Raw genomic sequence first — 14201 nt, 5'->3', positions numbered from 1 at the left:
AGAATGGACTTGAGGACACGGGGAGGGTAAGGGTAAGCTGAGATGAAGTGAGAGAGTGGCACTGATATATATACACTACCAAATGTCAAATAGATAGCTAGTGGGAAGCAGCCACATAGCACAGGGAGATCATCTGTGTGCTTTGTGACCACCTAGAGGTGTGGGGTAGGGAGGGTGGGAGGGAGACGCGAGAGGGAGGAGATATGGGGATATATGTATATGTATAGTTAATTCACTTTGTTATACGGCAGCAACTAACAGAACAATGTAAAGCAATTATACTCCAATAAAGATGTTAAAAAAATAAATAAATAAAAATAAAAATGCAAAAAATACAGTACAGCATATACACATGGAATAATATTTATTAGAGCACAAATAATTTTTAAAAATCTTTCATAGTTCCATGTTTTAGAAACAATTATTCTAAAAGCCTTTTTTCTACGCAGAAATTTTATGTATTTTGTATGTTAAATCATATGTATAATATTATATTGTATTATAAATTATCACACATTCTATAAACAATTTACATAAGAAATAAAGGAGAAACTAACATTTCCTAGAGTCTCAACCCACAATAGATGATAATATTCTCTACTATATATCAAGATTATATATATTATATAGAACATAAAGTAATTGATATATACAATATCTATATTGATATATAGTGTTTAATATGTATCTACTACATATTGTTTATTATATATAAATCACTTGATATTTTTACCAAATGGCTTATACTATATATTCTGTTCTGTAATTTGCTTTTTTTCACATAATAGTATATCTAGACATCTTTCAAAGTCCAGATATAAGTATCAACTCCATTTTTAAAATGACTATATAGTATCCCATTGCATGGGATGTACCATAGTATTTTTTCTAATCTCTACTTAGAAAGATTTGTTGTTCCTAATTTTTTGATATTGTAAACAATGGAGCAGACATCCTTGCATATTTATCTTTACACATCTATTTGGGAAATGGAATTGTTGGATCAAGGGACATTGTGCATATATTTTAAAGTAAAATAATAATTACATTATATATAATTATGTCCTTCACTTCCACTAAAGACTATATCATTTCATGATCTCACGTTAACTTTGTAAGTATCATTTCAATGCAAAATGTCTCTCCAAGTGAGTTCATACTTCTAAGCCATATGAATACTGTATACATGAGACACTTACCCCTCACTGTTCTTAACTACTAATGCTAGTGGCTGGCTTTAACCACATCCTGTGTGAGACTCAGTGTGGCTATAAAACATGTCTTATTCGAGGCAAAAAAATACATAAGCAATTAAAAAATTTTTCTTTATATCTGTAAAGATAGGAAAAGATACAAAAAGTCACATTCCATAATTTTACTAAGGGAATAAGCCAATGTTTCAAAGATGAAAAAATATTTCTTGATAGCACATCTAAGCCACCTAAGATTTTAGTGAAAAGTCTAAAAAATAGTCATTTTTTAATCCATCCTGTATATACTACTTTACATCTGCTAATACTTCAATAAAATATTTTTTAAAATACTCATGTCAGAGTGAGAGGATGTTTCTAGCTAAAATGGTTCTTTAGCAGTTAACCTAGGAAACCACAGTGTTTCCTGATCATAATGTTTGCTGCCCTGGTTTCTCATCCCCTGGTTTATGCATACATTGTTCCTGGCTAACAGGTGTCAGATAGTTTCAAACCACGGTAGTTAATAAACACAATACTTAAAATGCAGACTAATGAGCCTGTTCAAACCCATGTCTCCAAGCTGCATTAAATCACACCTCTATCAAGAGCCTGATTCCCAGAAACATGAAGTGTATCGGACAGTGCAATTCTGGAAACTTTTATTAATCTGCTCTTTGTAAAGCACTGTCCATAATCCAGGATTTTTAAAAATGAGTAAATGGAACAATTTTTTCAAATAAAATTTTATATAGAAACCTAATATTTAAAACATTTAAGAAAACTGCTCAGGTCCAAGCCAGATCCAGGCTCACAGACCCACTTCTTCAGCTCTCTCTTTTCCCCAGGACTGTGGTCTTTGAGGTACATCCTCAGATAGCAGTTAGGTGTAAAATAAGCAAGAAATGAAACAAAATAATAGATGAGATATTGATAAGGAGAGGGCCAAATCTGCAAAAAACGAATTCTCTTTTTTCCCAAGAAACAAATATTCATTGAACGAATTTTTTAAAATTAATTTTTGGCCACACTCTGCAGCACGTGAACTTCCCACAACGAGGAATGGAACCCATGCCCCCTGCATTGGAAGCACAGAGTCTTAACCACTGGATCACCAGGGAAATCCTATTGAATGAATTTATAACCAATTCTGTTGACCTTAACACACACATTAGGCTCACACAAACATCTGAATTAATACATACACACATATTCTGATAGACACTCTAACATACAATAAACATTTTGTGACATTGTTCTAATTTTCTAACCAGATTCTTTCTCCCCTTCTTTCTTAAAAATAGAGCTCCATTTTCCCCCCTCAGGGAAGTGGTACATTTAGTTAATAATACTACTTTCCCAGACCCTTTGTAGCTAAGGTGGCAATATGAACCAGTTCTGGCCAACAGATATTAGTAGAATCTAATAGAGCATTTTAGAATCTAGTAGAACATCTGTGAACACTTTGTGAAAGGGATAGATGTATCTGGCTCGCACCTTAACTTGAATATAATCAAGAAGGGGTCCAACATTTTTCTGGAAGGGGGATAAACTGACAAGCTTCAATAAGAGTACACAATTTCCTATGCGGTTTTCAGCAAATGTTCTGCTTTCTTTATTAGGCTTACTTTAACTAAATTTTCTAGCACTGCCAATGATACTGCCATTTCATATATGCAGTTGTACTTAGCATCATATTTCAAGTTTCTAACAAATTTGAAATGAACACAATCTAATATAATTCTGATTTAATACTCCATTTAGGCTTTCTTGAGTTATTAATTCTTTTAAGGTTCAGAAGAATCTTATATAATTTTGTCTTCCTTATTGTACTAAAAGTTCTTCTTACATAAAAACACATAGGTAGACATAATTTTTAAAACCCCAAATCTTGAATTCAAGTATAATCAGAGGTCATTTATTATCTTAACAACTGGTATTTGACTAATATTAGACCCACTAAACCATTCCCTATCCTATTTTTTGGAATCTCCTTTCTTTTAATTGAAGTATAGCTGGTCTACAATATTATGTTAGTTTCAGGTGTGCTACATAGGGATTTGACATTTGCATATATTATGAAATGATCACCACAATAAATCTAGGAACCATCTGTCCCCATACAAAGTTATTACAATATTATCGGTCATACTCCTTATGCTGTATACTTCATCACTGTGGCTTATATATTTTATAACTGGAGGTTTGTACCTCTTAATCTCCTTCACCTATTTGTCCCACACACACCCCTCCCCTCTGGCAACCACCAGTTCTCTATCTATGAGTCTTTTCATTTTGTTTTGTTTGTTTGTCTGTTTTGTTATTTAGATTCCACATATGGTATTTGTCTTTGTCTGACTTTTTAAAAAATATTTATTTATTTATTTGGCTGCACTGGGTCTTAGTTGCAGCACACTGGATGTTCGTTGCCATGTGTAGGATCTTTGTTGCAGCATGTGGGATCTTTTAGTTGTGGCATGTGAACTCTTAGTTGTGGCATGTGAACTCTTAGTTGCGGCATGTGAGATCTATTTCCCTGATCAGGGACTTATTTCAGTTAGCATAATACCCTCTAGATCCATCCATGGTGTGGCAAATGGAAAGATTTCATTTTTAATGGCTGAGTAATATTCTATTGTATATATATACCATATTTTTTTTATCCATTCATCTCTCAATGGACATTCAGGTTGCTTCTGTATTCTGGGTGCTTTAAATAATGTTGCAATGACATTGGTATATATATCTTTGAGAATTAGTGGGGGTTTTTTCCTTTGGGTAGATACCCAGACATGAAATTGCTGGCTCATGTGACAGTTCTACTTTTAATTTTTTGAGGAACCTTCATACTGTGCCAGAGTGGCTATAACAATTTACAATCCTACCAACAGTGCATGAGGATCCTCTTTTCTCTACATCCACATCAACACTTCTTTGTTGTCTTTTTGATAACAGCCATTCTGACAGGTGTGAACGAGTATCTCATTGTGGTTTTGATTTGCATTCTCCTAGTGATTAGTGATGTTGAGCATCTTTTCACATGTCTGTTGGCCCTCTGTATGTCTTCTTTGAAAAAATGTTTATTCAGGTCCTCTGCTCATTTTTTAATTGGATTGTTTGTTTTTTTGATGTTGAGTTTTATTAGTTCTTGGTATCGTTTGGAGATTAACCCCTTATCTGATGTGTCCTTTGCAAATATCTTTTCCCATTCAGCAGGCTGCTTTTTCATTTTGTTGATAGTTTTCCTTTGCTGTGCCAAAATATTTTTAATTTGATGTTATGCTATTTGCGCTTTTGTTTCCCTTGCCTAAGGAGACAGATCCAAAAACATTGCCAAGACTGGTGTCAGACAGCATACTGACTGTTTTCTTCTAGGAGTTTCATGGTTTCAGATCTTACATTTAAGTCTTTAATCCATTTTGAGCTTATTTTTGTATATGATGTGTGTATATTGAGTCTTTTGCATGTAGCTGTCCACTTTTCCCAGGACCATTTGCTGAAGAGGCTGTCTTTTTCCCATTGTATATTCTTACCTCCTTTGTTGTAGATTAATTGACCATATAAACGTGGGTTTATTTCTGGGCTCTCTATTCTGTTCCATTGACCCATGTGTCTATTTTTGTGCCAGTACCATACTGTTTTGATTACTGTAGCTTTGTAATATAACTTGAAATAGGGACATGTGATACCTCCAGCTTTGTTCTTTCTCAAGATCGTTTTGCCATTTCGGGTCTTTTGTATTTCCATACGAATTTTATAATTATTTGTTCTAGTTCTGTGAAAAATGTCATTGGTGTTTTGATAGGGATTGCATTGAATCTGTAGATTGCCTTGGATAGTATGGCCATTTTAACAACACTAATTTTTCCAATCTATGAGCATGATGTATTTTTCCATTTATTTGTATCATCTTCAGTTTCTTTCATAAATGTCTTGTAGTTTTCTGAGTACAGGTCTTTTACCTCCTTGGTTAGGTTTAGTCCTAAGTATTTTGTTCTTTTTGATGCAGTTGTAAATGGGATTGTTTTCTTATTTTACCTTTCTGATAGCTCTTTGTTAGTGTATTAAAATGCAACAAATTTCTGCATATTAATTTTGTATGCTGCAACTGAATTGAATTCATTTATTAATTCTAATAATTTTTTGGTGGCATCTTTAGGATTTTCTATGTATAGTATCATGTCATCTGCAAACAGTGAAAGTTTTACTTCTTTCCAATTTGGGTTCCTTTATTTCTTTTTCTTCTCTGATTGCTGTGGCTAGGACTTCTAATACTATGTTGAATAAAAGTGGTGAGAGTGGGCATGCTTGTCTTGTTCCTGATCTTAGAGGGAATGCTTTCAGCTCTTCACCATTGAGAATGATATTAGCTGTGGGTTTGTCATATATGGCCTTTATTATGTGGAGGTATGTTCCCCCTATACCCGCTTTGTGGAGAGTTTTTATCATAAATCAACGATGAATTTTATCAAAAGCTTTTTCTGCATCTACTGAGATGATTATATGATTTTACTACTTTTGTCTTTTAACCTTCCTACTAGCTTTATATCTTTACCATATATCTGCCTTTACTGTTGAGATTTTTTCCTTTCATAATTTTCTTATTTGTAGTTGTGGTCTTTTCTTTTCTCCTCAGAGAAGTCCCTTTAACATTTTTTTGTAAAGCCAGTTTGGTGGTGCTGAACTCTTTGAGATTTTGTTTGTCTGTAAAACTTTTTATCTCTGCATGATACCTTGCCAGGTAGAGCATTATTGCTTCTTTTTTTTTTAATATAACTTTATTTATTTATTTTTGTCTGTGTTGGGTCTTTGATGCTGCACACAGGCTTTCTCTAGTTGCAGTGAGCGGGTCTACTCTTTGTTGAGGTGCACAGGCTCTCATTGTGGTGGCTTCTCTTGTTGTGGAGCATGGGCTCTAGATGCATGGGCTTCAGTAGTTGTGGCATGCAGTCTCAGTAGCTGTGGCTTGTGGGCTCTAGAATGCAGGCTCAGCAGTTGTGGCGCATGCGCTTAGTTGATCCGATGCATGTGGGATCTTCTGGGACCAGGGCTTGAACTCGCGTCCCCTGCATTGGCAGGCAGATTCTTAACCACTGCACCGCTAGGGAAGTCGTTTTTTTGTTGTTGTCTTGTGTTTTGGTTTTCTTTTTCCTTTCATCACTTTAAATATATTGTGTCACTCCCTTCTGGCCTGCAAAATTTCTTCTGGAAAGTAAGATCATAGTCTAGGGAATTGCCTGGAAGTCCCGTGGTTGGGACTCCATGCTTCCACTGTAGGGGGTGTGGGTTCGATCCCTGGTTGGGGAACTAAGATCTCACAAGCTGCATGGTGCATGCTGCCTCCAAAATAAGCTCATTGTCTTATGGGAATTCCCCTGTATGTAAATAGTTGCTTTTTCCTTGCTTGTTTTAAGATTCTCTCTTTGTCTTTAATTTTTGCCATTTTAATTATAGTGTGTCTTGATGTAGATCTCTTTGGGTTTACCTTGTTTAGGACTCTCTATGCTTCCTGGACCTGGATGTCTGTTTCCTTTCCCAGGTTAAGGAAGTTTTCAGCTATTATTTCTTCAGATAAGTTCTCTGCCCCTTTCTCGCTCATGTCTCTTTCTGGGACCCCTATAATGCAAGTTTTAGCTTGATGTGATCTTGGACGTCTCTTAAACTATACTCATTAAAAATTTTTTTTCGGGCTTCCCTGGTGGTGCAGTGGTTGAGAGTCCGCCTGCCGATGCAGGGGACACGGGTTCGTGCCTCGGTCCGGGAAAATCCCACATGCCGCGGAGCAGCTGGGCCCGTGAGCCATGGCCGCTGAGCCTGCGTGTCCGGAGCCTGTGCTCCGCAGTGGGAGGGGCCGCAGCAGTGAGAGGCCCGCGTACAGCAAAAAAAAAAAAAAAAAATTTTTTTTCTTTTTTCTATTCAACTTGGGTGATTTCCACTACTCTGTCTTCCAGTTTGCTGATCCATTCCTCTGTATCATGTAATCTACTGTTGGTTCCTTCTAGTCTATTTTTTATTTCAGTATTGTATTCTTCAGCTCTGTTTGGTTTTTTTTTTAATATTTTCTAACTCTTTGTGAAACTTCTTACTGTGCTTACTCTTTCTCCTGAGTTCACGTATCATTTTTATGATGACTGCCTTGAACTCTTTGTTGGGTAGAGTGCTTATCTCCATTTTGCTTAGTTCTTCTTCTGGGGTTTTATCTTGTTTCTTCTTTTGGAACACATTCCTTTGCCATTTCATCTTGCCTAATTCTCTATTTTCATTTCTATGTATTAGGTAGGTAGGTGGGTTATGTTACCCAATCTTGGAGAAGTGGTCTTATGTAGGAAACATCCTATGGGGCCCAGCTGCACAGTCCCCCCTGGACACCAGAGCTATATGCTCTAGCAGTACCCTCTATGTGAGCTGCATGGGCCCTTCTGTTGTGGTGTGGCCAACTACTATGGGCACGCTGGTAGGTGGGGCTGGCCCATGGCCCAGTTGGCTGCCAGGCCCTGCCTCAGATGGAGACTGCCAGTTTGCTGGTGGCTGAGGTCAGGTCCTGGCACAGTCGGCTGCAGGGTCCTGGGGGTCTTGAGGCTGGTGCCAGCCTGCTGGTGGGTTGGGCTGGGTCCTGGGGCACTGGCTGCTTGGCCTGGGGGCTCCCAGCACTGGTGCTTACCAGGTGGTGGGTGGGTAAGCCCCTGGCACTAATAAGCTAGAGAGAGAACTCCAAAATGCCGCTTGCCAGCACCAGTGTCCCTGTGGTAGAGCAAGCTTCTAAAAACGGTTGCTGCCTGCATATGTGTCCCCAGATGCAGTCCTACTTGCCTTCTACCTCTCCAGAAGGCTCTTCAAGATCAGCAAGTGGGTCTAGCCCAGGTTTCTTTCCAATTACTGCCTCTGTGCTGGGTCTCAGAGCATGTGCAGCTTTGTGTGTGCCCTTTAAGAGTGGACTCTCTGTTTCCTAGGGCCCTCTGGCTCTCCTGTACACAAGCCCTGCTGGCCTTCAAAGCAAGACATTCTAGGGGCTTGTTTTCCCAATGCAGGATCCTTGGGCTGGGGGAACCCAGTGAGAGGCTCAGACCCATTGCTCTCTAGGGGGAGTCTGCAATCATGATGATCCTCCCATTTGTGGGTCACTCACCTGTGGGTATAGTACTTGAATATACGGTGTCTCCACTCCTCCTACTCATCTCATTGTGCTTCCTTCTTTATATCTTTAGTTGTGGGAAATCTTTTCTGCTAGTCTTCAGGTCATTCTCATCCATAGTTGCTCTATAAATAATTGTATTAATATGCCCCTAGGAGGAGGTGAGCTCAGGGTCTTCCTACTCTGCCATTTTGGCCACCTCTCTAATTCTATCTTTTACAGATGAATGCTTCTGATGTTTAGTGCCTTTTAAACTATGTGTAATATATATAATTATGGCTAAAGTCTAAAACAGCCAATCTCAAAAATAACCAAAATCAGATTGCAGGGAAAGTTTTCTGCTTTAATGCCATGCTTAATTCAACTTAGACCAGCAAAATAGAATATTCACAAAAGTCATCAGACATTATCCAGTTAATAAGAATGATATTGACTTTAATCCATCATTTGGATTTTAGTGATAAGGTAAACATAAAGTTCAATCTATTTATATATTAAATAGTGTGTGTTTGTTTGGAGGCTACTCTCATTCTATAGTCCAGCTCAGCATCATGGTTTCATTCTAGTAGGTAAAAGAAAACTTGGAGAATCCAGAAATTTGGACTAGAGTAGCCTCCTCTTTAAGCGCTGCTTTTTAAAAAATGAGTCCACAGATCACCTACATCAGAATCATTTTGAGGTGTAAAAAATACAGATTTTTCTACTTCACTTCCAAAAATTCTTATTCAGTTTCTGGGGAGACGCCCAGGAATCATCTGGTCTCCAGGTGATTCCAATGTGCACTCATGCAAGAAGCTGGCAATAGGGAGTTCCAGCAAGCGATACTAGGGAATTCTGGTAGGCTAGCTTGCAGAGCTCAGCTGCAAGTGAGCTATAAGACAGGTAAGCATCTGGCCTCCAAGAAGCCTCAAACCAGTCCTATACCAGTTCTGGGCTACTTGTTATCAGATCTTTCTTCAACTCTTCCTCTGCTCTGCTCAGTACAGCAGGGTATCTTTTTCCTGCAGGCTGTTTCCTAGGCCCCTGTAGATTGACTTCCCAGTGGGATTAGCCAGTGAGAGATATTGGCATAAATCTGGAGGGCAGAAGGAAGAAGCCAGGGCATTTTTTCCACATCTCTGTCTTAGCCTCCTTCTTGAGCTGCAGTTGTGTCTTCTTCACCGTTCAGCTTCCATCAGACAGGCCCACTGTGGTTCTTGTTTCCACAAGTTGACTCCAGCCCCCAGTCTCGAATCATATCATTTTCAATCTCTGTACCTCCAGGTTTGAAGTGGAAGTGCCTTCCTTCTTCTGCTGCTAATATCTGGAATGCTTTAAATTCCATATTAATTTCTCAACTACTCCATCACCCGTGTAACCAATTCTCTTTCTTAAATTCTCTTTATTTTAAATACTCAGAATGTTTCTGTTTTCCTTGTTGGATGATGGCTGATAGAGGGCCCCAGCCATAGGGCTAGCTAGGGTTCACAACCAGTTCTCCAGTCATTCCCAAAGCAGATAGAACAGAATAAGTCGTGGGGCAGGCTGCCAAGAATAAGTCAGACAGGGCCTCAGTCATGGGGTGAGGCCCTGAGGTGTATGCCTCAGGGTTCCCCAAACATGTGATAAAGCTTGGTTCCTCCCCATAAACTGTATCTTGTTATCTTAAAAATAGGACACAAGAGTACAATGTCTTGTGGAAACCATACCACTGGAGTGTCTAGCATGTAGTAACAGCTTAATTAATATTTTTTGACTGGGTGTGCATAGTTTGCAAGGGAAACTATTTGATCAGATTTAGGGTGAAAAATGAGAAAGAGATTCTTCTCACCTCTATCCAACAAATACTTCCGGCATAAAAAGAAATGAAAGGTTATTTTTCTAAAGCTATTAATTTTTATTTTTAAGCATCCAGAAATTTTTTCTTCTGGAGCTGTATAGAGTAAGTCCCCTACATATGAATGAGCTGTGTTCCAAGAGTGAGTTCGTAAGTCCAATTTGTTCATAAGTCCAACAGAATTAGCTTAGGTACCCAACTAACACAATCAGCTATATAGTACTGTACTGTAATAGGTTTATAATACTTTTCACACAAATAATACATAAAAAACAAACAAAAAACAAAGAAAACGTTTTTAATCTTACAGTACAGTACCTTGAAAAGTACAGTAGTACAGTACAACAGCTGGCATACAGGGGCTGGCATCGAGTGAACAGGCAAGAAGAGTTACTGACAGGAGGAGGGAGAGGAGGCAGGAGATGGTAGAGCTGAAGGATCATTAGCAATAGGAGACGAAGGGCAAGCTGCAATTTCACTCATGCCTGACGCTGATGGCATAGGTTCTGGTTCCTTGCTGGATTCAATTCTATCTACCCTCTTGAAAAACCGATCCAGTGACATTTGGGTAGTAGCTCTTTTTCTCTCATTATAGATGACAGTAGCACTGGGTTGCATTCTGAACTGTCGCTGCAGCCTTCGTGTACCATTCTACGTTCGGGTCTTTTGCCTCAAAAACTAACTGTGCCTCCTCAAACAAAGAAAATCCAATTGCCACTTCCTGCGTCGTGAATCTCTTCGGTTCTTCAGTTACTTCTTCTTCCTCTTGTCTCTCTTTATCCTTTTCCTGGGCCCCCAATTCCATCTTTTTGCCTTGCGCCACTCTCTCAATTATTTTCACTTTTGTTTCCATCGTTATTGCTTGGCACTTAGCAGTACCAGCTACATCACTGCTGCTTTTATGCTTGCTTCCAGACATCCTGGGCTTGAAATAAAGATACTGTACTACTGTACTGTATACAGTACCGTCCAGTAAAGTACACAAAAGCACAACCACTTGTAGAGGATGCACACACGTGACAATGTATGACAGTCACATGAGCTAACTTACGTGATTGGACATGCAAACCACATTCGCGTCTTTGAAAGTTCGCAACTTGAAAGTTCGTGTGTAGGGGACTTACTGTAATATCTTTGAGATATTAAGTCAGGGTTTTTTAAAACTAGAAAACCAAGACTATGAGCTAAGAATTTATTTTATCTTCCTGGCAGTGAACATTAGTCAGTATCTTGCTTTTGCAAAAAATGCACGTTAATGAGATATGCAATATCAGTTGCTTGTTACATTAGATTTCTACCACAGTTTTGTAGTAAAGTGTTAACATCCTTAGGAAACTGAAAGTCTAGTGTTACTGGGAAAACAATTAAGATTTGGAAGAAAGCAGACGTATTGAGATTAATGGGTTAATTTTTCACTTTAAGTTGGTACATTTAATGTTTTTATTTATTAAAATTCCATGAAATCAAAATTTCTATGTAACTAGTCTCACTCAATAACTAGGACATATAATTTTTTAAATAAAAAATTAAAGTGTTGATGTCCAATATTATAATAGTTTCAGATCTACTATATAGTAACTTGACCTTTGCATACATTATGAGATGATCACCATGATGAGTCTAGTGACTATCTGTTCCCATACAGAGTTATTTAAAGGTTAAAAATACTGGACTTCCCTGGTGGCGCAGTAGTTAAGAATCCACTTGCCAATGCAGGGGACACGGGTTCAAGCCCTGGTCCAGGAAGATCCCACATGCCATGGAGCAGTTAAGCCTGTGCACCACAACTACTGAGCCTGCGCTCTAGAGCCCACGAGCCACAACTACTGAGCCCGCGTGCCACAGCTACTGAAGCCCACGTGCCTAGAGCTCGTGCTCCGCAACAAGAGAAGTCACCGCAATGAGAAGCCCATGCACCGCAACAAAGAGTAGCCCCCGCTCGCCACAACTAGAGAAAGCCGTTGCACAGCAACAATGACCCAACACAGACAAAAAAAATAAGTAAACACTAAATTGTCTTTGTTTTGGGGGTATTGAATTGTGTTTTTTCATCTTTTTTTCTTTTTCATTATCCATACATTTCAAAAAGAATGAGCATTCAGGGACCTCCCTGGTGGCGCAAAAGAGACAAAAGAGACTTTTCAGGTGTAATTAAATTAAGAACTTTGAGGAGATTATCCTGGGATATCTGGGTGAGCCCAAACTAAAATCACAGGTGTCCTTGAAACTGGAGAACTTCGCCCAGATGTGGTCAGAGGGAGATATGACGATTGAAGAATGTTCAGAGAGGTGCAATGTTGCTGGCTGTGGGGATGAGGGAGACCACGAGCTAAGGAATGTGGGCAGCCTTTAGAAGCTGGAGAAGGCAAAGAAATGGATTCTCCCCTAGATCCTCCAGAAAGGAGCACAATCCTGCCAACACTTTGATTTTAGCCCAGTGAGACACGTTAGAATCCTGCCCTATAGAACTGTAAGATAATAAATGTGTGTTGTTTTAAGCCATTAGTTTGTGGCAATTTGTAACAGCAGCAATAGAAAACTAATACACCTTCCTTCTCCTGATTGTTGGAAATGCATTTTTAAAGAAATATGTCATGCTTTCACCCCTTATGAACTGCCACTGCCAGCAGCAGCAATAATGATCCTAGAATGTCAGAAGTTTGGCAAGACTGGGAGTTCTTAACTGTATTGCATCAAAACAGATATGCAAGGAGTAAAGGGCACAGAGGGCTTATCTACAGTTTGACCTCTTCACTGTCCTTGGAGGCTCTGTCATGGAAAGAAGTGCTGTTTCTGCAAGGTACAGAGATCAGGGAAATGCTCCTACACATACCTGCCCTTGGTGTAACAACAAAAATAACTTCATAAATAGGGAAATCATTCAAGTAAACACATGGCATGCCAGTGATCCTAAAAACCCATTCACACATCTGAGAGCTGGTTATACCTCCCTGACCTGGGGTCAAGAAGATGATCTTTCCAAGGTCGCCAACAATAAGAGAATAATATAACAATCAGAGAACTCCGTTGTTATTAACAAGCCAGCAAAATGATAACTTGAGCGTGTGCCAGTCAGTGGCAACCTACTCTCTCTCCCCATATTCTCCGATAGGACCTTTGATTTTTTTTTCCAGTTGTTTTGAAAGTGTTATGTAAATACAGCTTTAAGAGAGTTTCTTAAATTCTGGAATTTAAGAATTTAGGAATTCTGGAACCACCGTTAGAGCTAATATTTGATACATGACATTGACACATCATAGTTTCTGGATACTTGCTAATTTGGGTTGAAAATTGTTTGGCTTTATCTTGTAAAGTTGAACATATGCACACCTGTGTTAGTTTTCTATGGATGCTGTAGCAAATCACCACAAACTTGATGGCTTAAAACAACAGAAATTTATCCTCTCACAGTTGTGGAACCAGAAGTCCAAAATCAGTTTCACTGGACTGATTCAAAGTGTTGACAGGGAATTTTGCCTTCTTCTCTTCTGTCTGGAATCAAATTTCCTTTTGCCTCCCACTTATAAAGACACTTGTGATTGCATTTAGAGCCCACCTGGATGATCTAGGATAATTTCCTGATCTCAAGGTCCTTAACTTAATCACATCTGCAAAGACTCTTTTTCCATATAAGTGAAGATCTTTGGGGGCCATTGTCAGCCTACCACAATACCCTAGCAATTCCACTCCTATTAAATGCTCTAGAGATACTCCTGCCAAAGTGCACCAAGAAACATATACAAGACTGTTCATAGGTGTATTTTTCGAAGTGCATTTTAGAAGTCCAAAGGAATCCACCCAGATGTTTGTTGATAGGTGAATGGAGTGATAATGAGTGGCATATTCACATAAAGAGAAATTTATCCATTAGTGACCATGACTGATCTGTAGCAACAGGAAGCATGAATAAGCAGCAGATACAATGGTGAGTGAAAAAGCAAATCCTCACTTACTAGTGTACATGATACGATACTGTTTTTATAAAGCTCAAAACATGTAAAATATTAACCAGGGACAAATATGTGGTAAAGTCATGATTTTCTTTTAAATAAAGGCCACGATA

Source organism: Lagenorhynchus albirostris, chromosome 3, assembly GCF_949774975.1.
Source record: "Lagenorhynchus albirostris chromosome 3, mLagAlb1.1, whole genome shotgun sequence".
NCBI lineage: Eukaryota > Metazoa > Chordata > Mammalia > Artiodactyla > Delphinidae > Lagenorhynchus > Lagenorhynchus albirostris.
The sequence above is the reverse complement of the archived record's forward strand: the minus strand, read 5'-3'. Positions refer to the sequence as shown.